Here is a 15,383-nt window from a genome sequence, read left to right on the forward strand (position 1 = left end):
AACCGTGATCCATTTATATATCAATTCAAGCTACAAATGTCCTTTAATATCTAAATTCACTTTACCTCCCAAATGATATATTTTCATATATGTACCGAAGGGGAATTTTTTAGTTGATAATAATTTCGTCCCCCCATGGGATCGAACCACCGTCCAAGTGGACGGGGACGAAATCAGGACAGTCAGTGACGCTATCCAATCAGCCAACAAAGACGCTATAAGTTCATATCGATTCTGACCTTACAAATCACCCTCGATCTCGGTGCTTTCGTAATTAGAATCGATATGAAACCCCGTCTACCATGTTAGCCAATTCGAGCGTTTGACAGCACGTAGCATTTTGTTATGAATAATTATCACATCGAACCGTGATCCATTTATATATCAATTCAAGCTACAAATGTCCTTTAATATCTAAATTCACTTTACCTCCCAAATGATATATTTTCATTTATGTACCGAAGGGAAATTTTTTAGTTGATAATAATTTCGTCCCCCCATGGGATCGAACCACCGTCCAAGTGGACGGGGACGAAATAATGACAGTCAGTGACGCTATCCAATCAGCCAACAGAGACGCTATAAGTTCATATCGATTCTAACCTTACAAATCACCCTCGATCTCGGTGCTTTCGTAATTAGAATCGATATGAAACCCCGTCTACCATGTTAGCCAATTCAAGCGTTTGACAGCACGTAGCATTTTGTTATGAATAATTATCACATCAAACCGTGATCCATTTATATATCAATTCAAGCTACGAATGTCCTTTAATATCTAAATTCACTTTACCTCTCAAATGATATATTTTCATATATGTACCGAAGGGGAATTTTTTAGTTGATAATAATTTCGTCCCCCCATGGGATCGAACCACCGTCCAAGTGGACGGGGACGAAATCAGGTACATATATGAAAATGTATCATTTGGGAGGTAAAGTGAATTTAGATATTAAAGGACATTTGTAGCTTGAATTGATATATAAATGGATCACGGTTCGATGTGATAATTATTCATAACAAAATGCTACGTGCTGTCAAACGCTCGAATTGGCTAACATGGTAGACGGGGTTTCATATCGATTCTAATTACGAAAGCACCGAGATCGAGGGTGATTTGTAAGGTCAAAATCGATATGAACTTATAGCGTCTCTGTTGGCTGATTGGATAACGTCACTGACTGTCCTGATTTCGTCCCCGTCCACTTGGACGGTGGTTCGATCCCATGGGGGGACGAAATTATTATCAACTAAAAAATTCCCCTTCGGTACATATATGAAAATATATCATTTGGGAGGTAAAGTGAATTTAGATATTAAAGGACATTTGTAGCTTGAATTGTTATATAAATGGATCCCGGTTCGATGTGATAATTATTCATAACAAAATGCTACGTGCTGTCAAACGCTCGAATTGGCTAAACATGGTAGACGGGGTTTTCATATCGATTCTAATTACGAAAGCACCGAGATCGAGGGTTGATTTTGTAAAGGTCAGAATCGATTTATGAACTTATAGCGTCTCTGTTGGCTGATTGCGATAGCGTCACTGACTTGTCCTGATTTCGTCCCGTCCACTTGGACGGTGGTTCGATCCCAGGTTGGGGGGGGGACGAAATTACTTATCAACTAAAAAATCCCTTCGGTACATATATGAAAATATATCATTTGGGAGGTAAAGTGAATTTAGATATTAAAGGACATTTGTAGCTTGAATTGATATATTAAATGGATCACGGTCGATGTGATAATTATTCATAACAAAATTGCTACGTGCTGTCAAACGCTCGAATTGGCTAACATGGTAGACGGGGTTTCATATCGATTCTAATTACGAAAGCACCGAGATCGAGGGTGATTTGTAAGGTCAGAATCGATATGAACTTATAGCGTCTCTGTTGGCTGATTGGGATAGCGTCACTGGACTGTCCTGATTTCGTCCCCGTCCACTTGGACGGTGGTTCGATCCCATGGGGGGACGAAATTATTATCAACTAAAAAATTCCCCTTCGGTACATATATGAAAATATATCATTTGGGAGGTAAAGTGAATTTAGATATTAAAGGACATTTGTAGCTTGAATTGATATATAAATGGATCACGGTTCGATGTGATAATTATTCATATATAGATATATATATATATATATATATATATATATATAGATATATATATAATGTATGTATATATATGCGTGTGTTTGCGTATTTTCTTAAACTGGGTTGAATCGCTGTACGATTATTGCTTCCAATAAATGATGAACCCCCTGGAGGACGATTATTGCTTCCGATAAATGACGAACGCCCTGGAGGAGGGCCTTTAAACAGGGCTCATCAACATAAAAATTTCGAAGTTCCGTCCCTCCCGTCCAGTTGCCTCTCTTGTAGTTGAACGTACACATTTCTTTGTTCGTGTTTAAATGTTTGTTGCTCATTACCAAAATAATGGTCATTATGAAATAGTTGTAAGTTTATTTGGTTATTAATTTAAGGAATGAGGCTTCTCATTCCTTTATAACATCTCACTGTCACAAAAAAAGCATAGCTTTTTTATCTTTTGCCTTTTTCTCTCTAAGCATGCATTTTCAATAATTGGCCAGAATTTTGTAACCCATCAGAACGATCGCCCTATTTCTTTTGTCATTCATGTCCATCGTTCCATATCTATAAAGGAGATTAGATTGGTCCTGTGATATGACCACAGAGCCCACGATGTTTGGGATCTAGACTTCACTCCCAATAAGATGCCCCTTCCCAAGGTTCCATCCAATAGCGTAATTGAATTAACCTCATCCAGTTTTGAAAAATGGTCAATCATTCTTTATACTCTTTCGTCGGGAACCCAAATGATCTTTGTTTGGGATGTAGTATGATTTTTGTAGTTTGAGGGGTAGTCAATAATTTCTTAGGTTAGTTAAAATTTGTTTTAAAAGTCTATACGAATGATCATGCACGCCCTTATTACTCACACACACACACACACACACACACATATATATATAAATATATATATATATAAGTCATATCACTTTTCCGTGATTCATATACATATATCGAGCTACAATGTCCTTTAATATCTAATTCGCTCTACCTCGGAATTAATATATTTTCATATATGCTTAACCGAAGGGGAATTTTTTCTCGATAATAGACTTGCCTGGATCGGGGCGCGATCCCAGGATCCTTTCAAATCCAGGAACGTCAGTGAAGCTTTTACCTACTACACTACCGCGGGAGGCTAAAAGTTCATGTCGCCTCTCACCCTGAAATACCTTTCGCGCGCGCAGGTAATTCGTTGTAGCTCGATATATGTATATGAATCACGGAAAAGTGATATGACTTATAGATTGGCTACGTGCTGTCAAAAGCACTACAAACACTACCGGAGTCGAGGTGGGTTGATGTTGTCTCCAAACCAACGAATTACCTGCGCGCGCGAAAGGTATTTCAGGGTGAGAGGCGACATGAACTTTTAGCCTCCCGCGGTAGTGTAGTAGGTAAAAGCTTCACTGACGTTCCTGGATTTGAAAGGATCCTAGGATCGCGCCCCGATCCAGGCAAGTCTGTTATCGAGAAAAAATTCCCCTTCGGTTAAGCATATATGAAAATATATTAATTCCGAGGTAGAGCGAATTAGATATTAAAGGACATTGTAGCTCGATATATATATATATATATATATATATATATATATATATATATATATTATATGTATATTATATTATATATATATATATATATATATATATATATATATATATATATATATATATATTATATACCAAGTTAGCGTTTGTTTTCCCCTCTCTCATACGCACAATTCAAATCAAACTTGTGAGACCAATCATGAGAATAAGATACTTGTCAGAAATGAAAGACACGAGCAGCCACCTAATTTTATACCTCTAATTGACTGCGCCACTTCAAATCCCATTGTTGTAATATGTGTAGTGGCTTTATAATTGGTCCCTATAGTCATAACGTTTTGTGGTAAGAGGTCCATCATTACATATCACAAGCTAATAATTAAGGCTGTAAAGGGTGAATCCTGAACCATCATTTAGATTGTGTAAAACTCTCTTGTTCCTCAGAAACTGTTTAATGAAACGAGAATTAATGGAGGGGAAATGAAAATGAACATCAGCACATGATGCTCTTCCACCACTGTGAGGGATGATGAACCAGAAAATCACGAAGGAAACGTATCTGAATATTACTTTGGTAACCTAAAAGCCCAGTGTCCTTCAGCTCCAAAAAATTAAATTTGAGTGAGGGTCATTATATAGAATTATGCCCTTAACCCTGCATTAGAAGGATGAATACGATTTCCATTCTTAAGAGAATAATGACATTTACTTGCGTCATTCCTGTCTAAGATGTTAGAGTTATATAGATTCATTAATTATTAAGATGTATAAGACATTTTATGTATCAATTGTAATATTTTGCCATTGCATTTTTTTTTAGAAATGGTGCATTTGGATATATTTGCGTGATCACCTACGTATCTTTCAGGATAAGAATTCCTTTTCATATCACTTCCAAAAGACTGCGATTTGTAGGAGAGGATTGCGTCTTGCGTATATAGATTTCAATGTATTAGGAAAAGTCGTCAACCATAATCCAACTAGGAACAACAGTTCAGTTAAAAATACCTTTTCTGAATTTTATTCAGATGAATCGTAGATTAAATGTTTTAAGAAAATTATTACAGCACCAGGTGTCACGTTCGCTAAAATCCAGATGTAAAAGATTAAGTTATTTCGAATGTGGGTGAAAATTTCACCTTAATTGAAATTTTTGAAGGAAATTTAGAAAATGTCCATCCCAATAAGTCGGAGTGGTAGTAGTAAAATAGACCAGACTAATGCTTTGTCATGTTGACTATTGAATTGTGGTTTTCTCAGGAGCTCAGTCTGCTGTGACTTTGAGCTGTCAACTTGATAAACAAGGAGTGGCTTCTCCATACTCTGCAGTTACTATGGCTAGTGCATCGTTGTGTTACTATCATACAATGTGTAATTCTGGTATACATTCATTACTCGTTAAGGATATGACACTGAAGCTCACGCCATTCCCACTCATGCTCACTTGAACATTTAGATCAAATTGAATTTCAGTTAAAGTATAAGCCAAGCAAATAAAAGTAAAGACGGTTAATATCAAAATCTCACTTTTATGGCAGAACTGAGGGGTTATTCAAGCATTCCAGTCGAAATATACGTCATAAATTTTAACGGCTACTGCCGAATAAAAGCCTAGCTCCGATAAACCCAGGGTTTTAGAAGTGATACATTTTTTTTTTTTTATTGAGGTTTCGTTCCGGGAAGGGGGAGACGACACATGACAACACTGTAAATTCCCACCACGCTAGAGGCCTTTTTAATGAGTTTAAACACCAGTGTTACTACCACAACTAGGAAGCAGGATCCAAGTTCTCGTTTTTCATTGCATTAGGCTCTATACAAGAAGCAAAGAAAATTTAAAGCCAGTGTCCTCGTCCACATACAGCTATTTTTTGAGAATAAACAATATGTATAAGAATCGAAGTACTTGCCACTCCCGGGGTTGTACGTCTTGTATGTAAATTCGTATTATCTACTTCAAGTGTAAATTCTGCGCGCCTCCTAATAAACTAACAGTGGTTTCAACAAGGTATTTTTTAAAATAGAAGTCAATAACTTTAGCTTCCTAATTGCATGGTGCTGTGGTATTTTAAAGACCTAACTTTGACAGATCAAATTCTTATACTATAAATTTGATAAGTAGAAGATATTTTTAGATAGATCCATAGTATCATTAGAAGTATTTTCTGAATAAAAGTTGTTTCACCTTCCTCAGAACTAAAATGTATATTGATAATTAGATTTTAACAATCCATGTTAGTACCTCGTTTCTTTCACTTATTCAACATACCATAATAAAAGGAAATAGCCCTCTTCTTGAAAAAAAGTTATGAATTTACTTCCTGGTCTTTTATAAAGAAGATAGCGCCAGTGACAAATATAAATCAAATTTTTTTTCTGTTTTATTTTCCTGACTTTAGTTCCGTAAAGTTCGTTTTTGTTCCATTACTCCTTTGCTTTGTAATCCTTAATTGCGAATTCACACATCTCTTCAGCTCTGTAATTAGGTTCGCGTTAATGACCTGGACTGGAACTGCAGACATGGACAAAATCTCTCAAGTTGATTTTGACTAGTACCAACATATCGTAGATTCCTTTCTTTCTTTCTTCCTTTTCAGTTAATCTGCAAGCCGCCTTTCCTTGTTTTCCTTATCAAAGAAAATCGATGTTTAAAAAGAGATGTCTGAATGTTATTAGGAAATTTGCCGCATCAGGTTGAGGAGGTAATCAAAGGTAAGAGGTAACGACGTTTCTCATAATTAAAGATTGCCCTACGATTATTAGAAGTTTCTTAAAAAGAGTGCTGTGCATATGACTGAGCTTTCCGTTTCTGTCCACACTGTCTTTTCTTTGAGTATCTCATCAAACTTTGATATAATAGTTCTCCTAAAAAGGAAACTCGTTCTCCCATAGTTATTATACCATCATTTGTTGATTGTTGGCTCATGCTTTAATTACGCTTAACACGAAAAGCTGAACAATTCCCGTCCTTTAAATTATACAGCCTTTCTCGAGAGATAAGTTCATATCTATCCTTGGAATAATATTTCATTACAAGTTTTATATATATATATATATATATATATATATATATATATCCTGGATATATGTCATTACATATATATATATATATATATATATATATATATATATATATATATATATATACATTATATATATGTATATAGTATATTAAACATTTTATAAATGTTGAGCCTATTAGGTCAACTTTTCATGCTGCAATAATACCAATGACCACTTCAAGTAACAAGTTGTGCACGTTGGCACTGGCATTACTGCCAACCTTCTCACACTGTGCTTCCATCTAAGCAATATATAAAAAATTAATTTCACATGGATTATGAATACCAATGAATGTAATAGATCACATTTACATACTATCAAGGAAAATCATGTTAGTTGTGAATTCGTAAACGCATCGTCAAGTATAACAGTGAAAATTTTAAATCGTACGACATTTTATTTACAAAAAGAATCATGTATCGCCAGTTTTAAGCTTGGCTGTACGGAAAAAATTAGTTGATGTAACAACAAGAATTGAATACAAAAATTTAGCTCAAATTCCGCGATTCAAAAAGCAAAAAGATGATCATAGTTCACATGCCACGATGGTGTTCCATAAATACCCTGACTCCAGAGAGTGCCAATAGCATACTCTCTCCAGGATAGATCTTATTGGAAGAGATATTGGAAGTGCTGCCAGTGAGTTGTAGATGCCGCAATTTCATTGACACTTGAAAAAAAATAAAAGCAAATCCGTGAGATACATATATATACGTGTGTGTGTGTATATATATATATATATATATATATATATATATATATATATATATACGTAAGTATATGTATATATATATATATATATATATATAGTATATATATATATATATATATATATATATATATATATATATATATATATATATATAAGTGGTCTGGATATGTGTGTTGTTCTTTATCCCCAAATGATATTCTCTACACGAAACGTTCATTGTAATGCAAGGCATAATCTTCTCATCCCCTCCGTTCTCTAATGAGTGTTTAGCTCCTCTAATTAGATTGTCAGTTTGTGCCAACTGATGAAAAAGTATCTTGCTGTATTACCTGTCTTTTTGCAGTAGCCGTGATCATTCTCCATTCTGTTTTAACCCGACAGGTTGTGCTAATGAGCGGTGTTTACCCGGTTGTGCCCCTGTTCTTCTTTTGATCTATGTCCTAATTAATCTGTGAGGTACTGCTTCTAAGCATCTTACTCCAGCAGTTTGCCTATCACTCGAAATGATAAGTTTGGTATTGTCCTCAGTTATATGGCTTTGTTAATCGTTGATGTGTACCTGGGCAGGTTTGAGTTAGTGAAGTTCGTGCGCTCCTGCTATTTCTACTAATTCAAATCAACAGCTGCTCTTATTAAAGTAAGTTTGTATTAGACTAAATAAAAGAAAACTGCCTTCCTCTGTCTAGTATATTAAGTAAGCATATATATACTGCAGTTTCTGTAGAGGAATAGGAATTCTTCATAAAGAATCGAAAGCAGCGGCATTAGATCATTACAGCCCCCTCTCTTGACCATCCAAATTGAATGGAAGCAGACACTTTGATGAAATTCCTGATTGACTGACCATCGACACTTACCAGTTCTCTTGAGCAACTAGCGGGGGAGAATTGGAATTCCCTGTAAGGTCAGTCTTGGGAGGAACCGTCTGCAGAATATGAGCTTTGACCTTGCTGAACCTTTGCTTCATCAAATTCAAATTCCATTAATAAACATTAAGTAATGTTCCTTAGGTTAAATATCTAATTGTAATGGGGAGAAATGTGAAAAATTATTTGATAGTGTACCATTGCAACAACAGTGCTTCCGTAAGTCATTAAACTTCTCTTTTGCTTATGAATATTTGTACATATTTTTTTCCTGAAACAAGTCAGTGAAATATTCTTCCGCCTCCTCATTCAGTTACATGACATATTATCCTATTATAACGTATATTAAGATAAAACCTCTTAGTAAACGACCTAGAAAATTCTCTCTCTCTCTCTCTCTCTCTCTCTCTCTCTCTCTCTCTCTCTCTCTCTCTCTCTCTCTCTCTCTCCTCATTGGACACCTGTTGAATGCCAGCTCAATGGATATGTGCGAACACTACTAATGCTGCTACTACTGCTGTTATTATTATTATTATTATTATTATTATTATTATTATTATTATTATTATTATTATTATTATTATTATTATTATTATTATTATTGTCTCGTGCTCTGAAAACTACAGTTTGTGTTGCTCATCTGATTTAATATTTCCCACACTTATACGATCCTGCTTACAACCCTTAAAAAAAATAAATAAATAAAGATTGGACTGGTATTTTTACCAGAGCTATAGAAGTCTGCGTCTGCATTGCATTTGTATGAATGTCTTTCAACATGTCCATATCTGCTAAGGTATGCACACTTACATATATTTTTCATGGTAGAATGATTTTCACAGTTGATATAGCAGAATATTTGAATCGGTCGACCTTCAAATTTAATTATCCGAGTTCAACAACTCGTTAGCGAAATGTAACTTACATTCCTCGGTTATTTTAAGGACGCGGTTTGAACGATGATGGATTTTTATTCTTCGAGAAAACGTGAACGGCTATCTCAATTATGCATTGTTTTGGCTAATACTTCATCTCTCTCTCTCTCTCTCTCTCTCTCTCTCTCTCTCTCTCTCTCTCTCTCTCTCTCTCTGTAAATCGTGGCTCAGTAATATGTCAGCTCAGTTCAAAACAGAATACGCAACGGTTAAAAGTACAAAGTTATCAATCGGCTAGTTTAGGTTGCTATTAAAGTAGAGAGAAAAAACAAACAGTGATATTCAAGTCTCGTGTAATATATCGGAGTCCATTGCTTTGTCCAAAGTAAGACCATTTTAACGGCTGGGCCTTGGGGTAAAGCGATGCCCAAAATATACTCTCTCTCTCTCTCTCTTCTCTCTCTCTCTCTCTCTCTTGTGGCATAGGAAATTATTGCCATATTGAGAATTTTTAGCCGTAAATAATTATCTCTCTCTCTCTCTCTCTCTCTCTCTCTCTCTCTCTTACCGTATCTGGGTGCCGGGTGACGAAGACGAAGTGGAACAAATTGCATTACAGTCTGCATTATGTATGAGTATGGAAATTGGCCACTTTTCACCCTTCAGTGGGTAATGTAACGCCATCTGAATTCTACTTGTATCCCACCTTGCCCTCGGGGGAGGGAGAGTGGGAGGGGGAGGGGGGCGTCTTCCACCAGAAGAGCACAGTCCTCGTCATTTTGCTGACGCCGCTCTTCATGTTATCAGCCCACATGAGGCGCAACTCTAGAGATAGATTCGAAACCCAGGCTCCATTCTTATCACATCAGGATGATTTTGCCATCTCAAATTTTGACGTGCCATTGCGCTGTCAATAGAAGGGGCAGTCTTTTCGTTATTGTTTTTCTCACAGTGCTAATAATGATGCTGTGGGGTATGATAGTTATATTAACAGTATGTTCACAGCAGCTGTCGTGATTTATATTGTCGTAAATTTCACCTCCTCATATTAACCAAAAATTGTTTTTTGACTAATGTATTCTTGCCCACAAACATACAACATATATATATATAGAAATTATAATTATATATATATATATATATATATTTATATATGATATAATATATATATATATATATATATATACATATTCATATGTATGTATGTATGTATATACAAGCGTGTGTATATACAAGTGTGTGATATATATATATATATATATATATATATATATATATATATATATATATGCATACAGTAGCCCCTGTATTTGCAGGGGATGGGTACCATACCCCACTGCGAATAGCTTAAATCCACAAATACATAAAAACCTCTCTGAAAATGCTTATACCTGAGGTCTTTAATAGGTTTATCACAAAAAACGCATTTAGTCACGAAAATTATATGAAAATACATTAATTTCTGAATATTTTTTCAGAGAAAAATACCGCAAAGATGCGAATTTTCGCGAGTAATGGGTATATATGGTCCATAGAAAAATTAATGAATTGGCAAGTCCATGAGTAGTGAGGGTCAACTGAATATATATGTGTGTGTGTGCGTGCATGTATGTGTCTGTTTTAAACAGTCGGGTTGGTAATCCGTCATGACGAAGTTAATAAAGGAAAGCTGTATGAGTCATCCATATCCCTTGTCTTCTATGGACACATCAGCCAGCATACATGGTTTAGTGTAGATTACTGATTTGTCATATATGGTAGTACTCTATAAAAAACAGCTGCCGTATGAGTATGGCTGAATTAATTAATATATCCCCTTTTATTGTTAAATTTAGTTATTACTTGTTAATAAAATTTATATTGATTTTTAAAGGTTATCCAAATGCTGTGTATTGAAAACCCATTCACTAACAAAAGCCATGCTTCTCATGGCTCCTTTAGGGATCGACCGGAAGAGTGAATATTTTTCTCTTTCTACTGTACGTCAGTTTTCGTTTTCATGTTTTCCTTTATATCCTTCTTAATGGAAGGAAGGTGATAGGGTTATAGTCTTTTTCATGTTTCTCAAGTATATGTTAATATTATTCTCGTAGTTTATTTTAGGTTTAGTAACTGATACGGTCAGTAAATCATTATAAGAAATTATGTAGCTTGGTACTCAAAATGATCAATTTTTTTCTTGTTTTCATAAACATTAGTTATCTATATAGAAGGTCGTATATAAGTTCTTGAATGAGTTCAATATTTTGCACAATGATGGTGACTTGTGATATGTTTGTGATTAAGTGAAGATTAATAAAAAGGTTTCCCCTGTGAAACATGACCGGATTATACATATTAAGAAATGCACATGAGTAGTGTCTGACATCCATTGTTTGCAGTTGACTCTCGAGTGGACAAGTTCTGTGTAACAATACCGTGGAATACTGATCCTTACCACTAGGCCCGGGTACTCTGACCAACTAGTATCAAACTGTCCTGATACTTTTGCTGGAAAACCCTGATCCCATTTCGATGAAAATTTTGTGACCAGATTTTTTCTAGAATTTAGATAGAGGTTGGCAGCAGTTATTTATTTCGAGCGGTAAATGATCAACTTACAATTCAGTAAAGTACGATATTTATTTTTATTTGTAGTATACATAGCGACCAGAGAAATCTTATGAATTGGAAACCTGGCAACTTGGGTTTTTTTTTAAAGTTATTGCCTGTCTTTGTACTTTGTATTTCCTACAAGAAATTCGTGCAACAAGGAACTAGAAACTTAGGTACCGAAAAAAGATTGTCAGAAAAGGAAGCTATGTTTTTGTTGATTTTTTCCATATACCGTACATAGTGTTGTTTTTACTTCCACCGTTCAATTAGGTATATAGATGGAGTGAAATTTATTTCGTCAACGTGCATTTTGTAATACTGTTACCATAATGTCCTGATGAACTGTAATTATGCTAATTTTATCCGCGTGTTTTCAATTTTGCATGTAAATTTCTAACCAGACGGGAAACCTCTCTTCTCTCTCTCTCTCTCTCTCTCTCTCTCTCTCTCCTTCTATCTCGCTCTCTCCTCTCTCTCTCTCTCTCTCTCTCTCTCTCTCTCTCTCTCTCTCTCTCTCTCTCTCTCCCGAATGTGTCGAAATATTTCCTTAGTACTCCTCAGCAAATTCTGTTTAACAGTGAAAGTATATTCAGTAATTTTCTCAACCCAATTAGGAAACTAATAGAACTGCTGTAAGTTCTTTGAAAATGTCTATATGTATAGTGGCAATAGAATACTTTTATTGAGTGTAGAATTGGTTCTTAATGGCAGAATTAGTGTAAAGTAAGTAAGGAAAAGGAATCGATCTATTAAATAATGGCTGCAGTAGTAGACATTGATGAAAGAAACTCATACCTGAATACTTCTTGGGTAAATGGTTACATAAGTTAAAGTGCTAAGGTATGCTCTCCGCTGTTTGCCGTCTTAATTAACCTCACTGGACTTGTCGACTACCTTCACTATACTGCCTTTTGCTCTAAGTATTAGACCCTGTTTGCCATATTATCATTGTTAGCCATGCTGCAAACCTAACTGGAAAAGCAGAATCTTAAAAGCCCTATGGTCTAAGAAGAAAAGATGTTCAGTGCTGAAAAGTAAATTAGTCGTATGAGATATATAACAAAAGGGAACAAATAATCTAACTTAAATTAATTAGGAAAAGTGCTCTGCAGACCTGCTAACAAATACGCATTTTCACCATTTTGGACTTCTGAAGTGCCAACGCTTCAGCTGCATGACTGACTTGGAAATTCATACCAAGACTGCGTTGCACTGAACTGTGCAAAAGACGAAAGAGGAGTCAAGACCGGTTGAATGAAGTGATTATCTTGAACAACGTGGTGGGTGGTATAATCGAGCAAGATTTGTATGCAAAAAAATGATCAGAATTATGAAATATTTTTCATAGCATGCACAATGAGCTCATCGATGACGGGGCCAGGCACTAAAATTAAGATAAAGAATAAGAACTTTATAGGAACAGAAGTTTCTATCCAACTGCTGAAAACCAAAGCGAGGACCAATCAACAGAGCATGCCAAAATTGAAGTACAGAAGTGTGATCTCAGAACAGAGGTGTCCAAAAATCTTGACAGAATTTCTCAGTGTATCAGTTTTCGTGCGATTAAAACAAATGGAACGGATGGCAGTTACACTGTTAAATGAGTTGCATTTATGTAAAGACATATTGTCGATGAAAAGGTCAGTAATTTAGCTAAAATAAGCTCTTCATATCTGTAATTAGTTTATATTTGTACGTGTGTCCACTTCAAAAGCGTAACATTTTTATTACAAGGGATCTTTTGTTTAACGGTTCTGTGAACGCTTGCAGAGGACCTGTCACTTTTTTCTCTTTAAACAAGCAGACAAATTTATTTTCTACAGTCACATCATTATCTGGAAAAAATGAGTAACAAGGTAAAAATAAGAAAAAGCTCTTGACAGCCAGTTTGATACCGAACACTGTGTATAAAATTAGGTTTCGTGATATTTCCACACAACCACTTCAACATTTCTACATTTCATTAAGAAAACAAATGAAGAGCTGGAGTCCAGTAATTGGCTTATGTTCCCGCAGGTGTCATGAAAGTTGCTGAAAATTTGCTTCATTTTACGTTTTAGATTTTCGTCTCATATATTTCCTACATTTTCCCTTTGCTGTTATAAATCACCTCCACTTCATGATTATATATATTTACAGTATTTCAGAAATGATGCTTCTTTTCAAAATATTTTCCAATATCTCGCCTGCTTGTATGTTTGCTTTGTTTCATGATTCGTTTAAAGGTCACATTTATAAAACGAGGAAAATGTGTAAAAAGAAGGAAAATGTTTTAAATAAGAAAAACGACAATACTATTGAAATTGCATTGCGAACCCAGTGGGTGCCCATGTCTTTATTCCAGTGTAAAGGATCTCAGAATTTTGTCTTTCTCTTGCAGGCATAACTTCAAATACTTCGGCCTTTATAGACAAATTTTCTGTGTGGATCTAAAGACATTTTTCAAATATTCAGTGTAATTTTCTGAGACCACCAGATGTTAATTACTTTTCCATAAGATTAACTTTGTTACAGGATTATAAGCACTAACATAGTTCTTAAGCCAGGTTTGTTTAACAATTTAGTTGGATATTTCCCACATACAGTGTGTTTGTTTGTTTGTTTGTATATGGATGTATTGCTGCTATCTGAAGTCTGGCAGGTTAATATTTTTCTATACAATTCCCATAAACGAAGATTTCAATAAGCCGTCATATTTCGGTCGGGACACATCTTTCCTCGTCTAGATGTTTATTGGGCTAAATATTTAGGCTTATTAAATTCCTTATTTTATTTTAATATATATATATATATATATATATATATATATATATATATATATATATATATAATATCGCTTTACAAATGTACCAGTATAATCGTAATGTGCCCCTTCAGAGCTTGGAACTATGTATTTGGTAACCAATTGATTGCGGCGTGTTGAAGAGTACAAGTGGCAGGCAACCACATCCCAAACTGCAGAAAAATATGACAGAAACAAACACAATTAACGAAAATAGTTATTCAGACATATATCCGAAAGCAATCCATGAAAGATCCGCATTAGCAGAAAATGATACATTATTGACGTTCAGAGAAAAGCGTTTGCAGTCAGAATGAAGTGCCATCATGACCCGTATCCTGTAATGTAAACCGTGCAAATTTTATATATATATATATATATATATATATATATATATATATATATATATATATATATACATAATATATATATATATATATATATATATATAGATTATATATATATATATATATATATATATATATATATATATATATATGTCATAGTCTGCCTGCCGGGTTTTCAAAGAAAAAAATCTGAGTAATAAAAATTTTGAATCTACTAAAAAATCTATACTTTGCAAACACGCAGAAGCTCACTTAAAGGTGCAAGCAGGGCTACGAACAGCAAATCTAAAGATACCTCTTACAAAACACTAAGTAACGTACTTTATGGATTAAGTAACTTACTTCATGGATTAAGTAACTTACTTCATGGATTAAGTAACTTACTTCATGGATTGAATGCAAACATAAGTTGTCCAAATGAATTATTATTTCTATAAGGCAAATCAGAAGATATGATACAGGAGCATTAGTTGGCTCCATGGCACTCTCAGAACT

General features: G+C 34.8%; 1 protein-coding gene across 7 annotated transcripts in view; it reads left to right on the plus strand.

Annotated features, from left to right (window-relative positions):
- Positions 1–15,383, plus strand: part of LOC135198012 (glycine receptor subunit alpha-4-like) — a 758,459-nt gene that overhangs the window by 510,934 nt on the left and 232,142 nt on the right. The window contains exon 1 of one of the 7 annotated variants that reach the window (XM_064225363.1): positions 6,288–6,360. The exons of the other annotated variants lie outside the window; for them this stretch is intronic. The gene's annotated coding sequence lies outside the window, so the exon portion shown is untranslated. Of the gene's footprint in view, positions 1–6,287; positions 6,361–15,383 lie in introns of those variants that run through there. 7 annotated transcript variants of the gene reach the window in all.

The sequence above is a fragment of the Macrobrachium nipponense genome, chromosome 21 (genome assembly GCF_015104395.2).
Source record: "Macrobrachium nipponense isolate FS-2020 chromosome 21, ASM1510439v2, whole genome shotgun sequence".
Taxonomy (NCBI): domain Eukaryota; kingdom Metazoa; phylum Arthropoda; class Malacostraca; order Decapoda; family Palaemonidae; genus Macrobrachium; species Macrobrachium nipponense.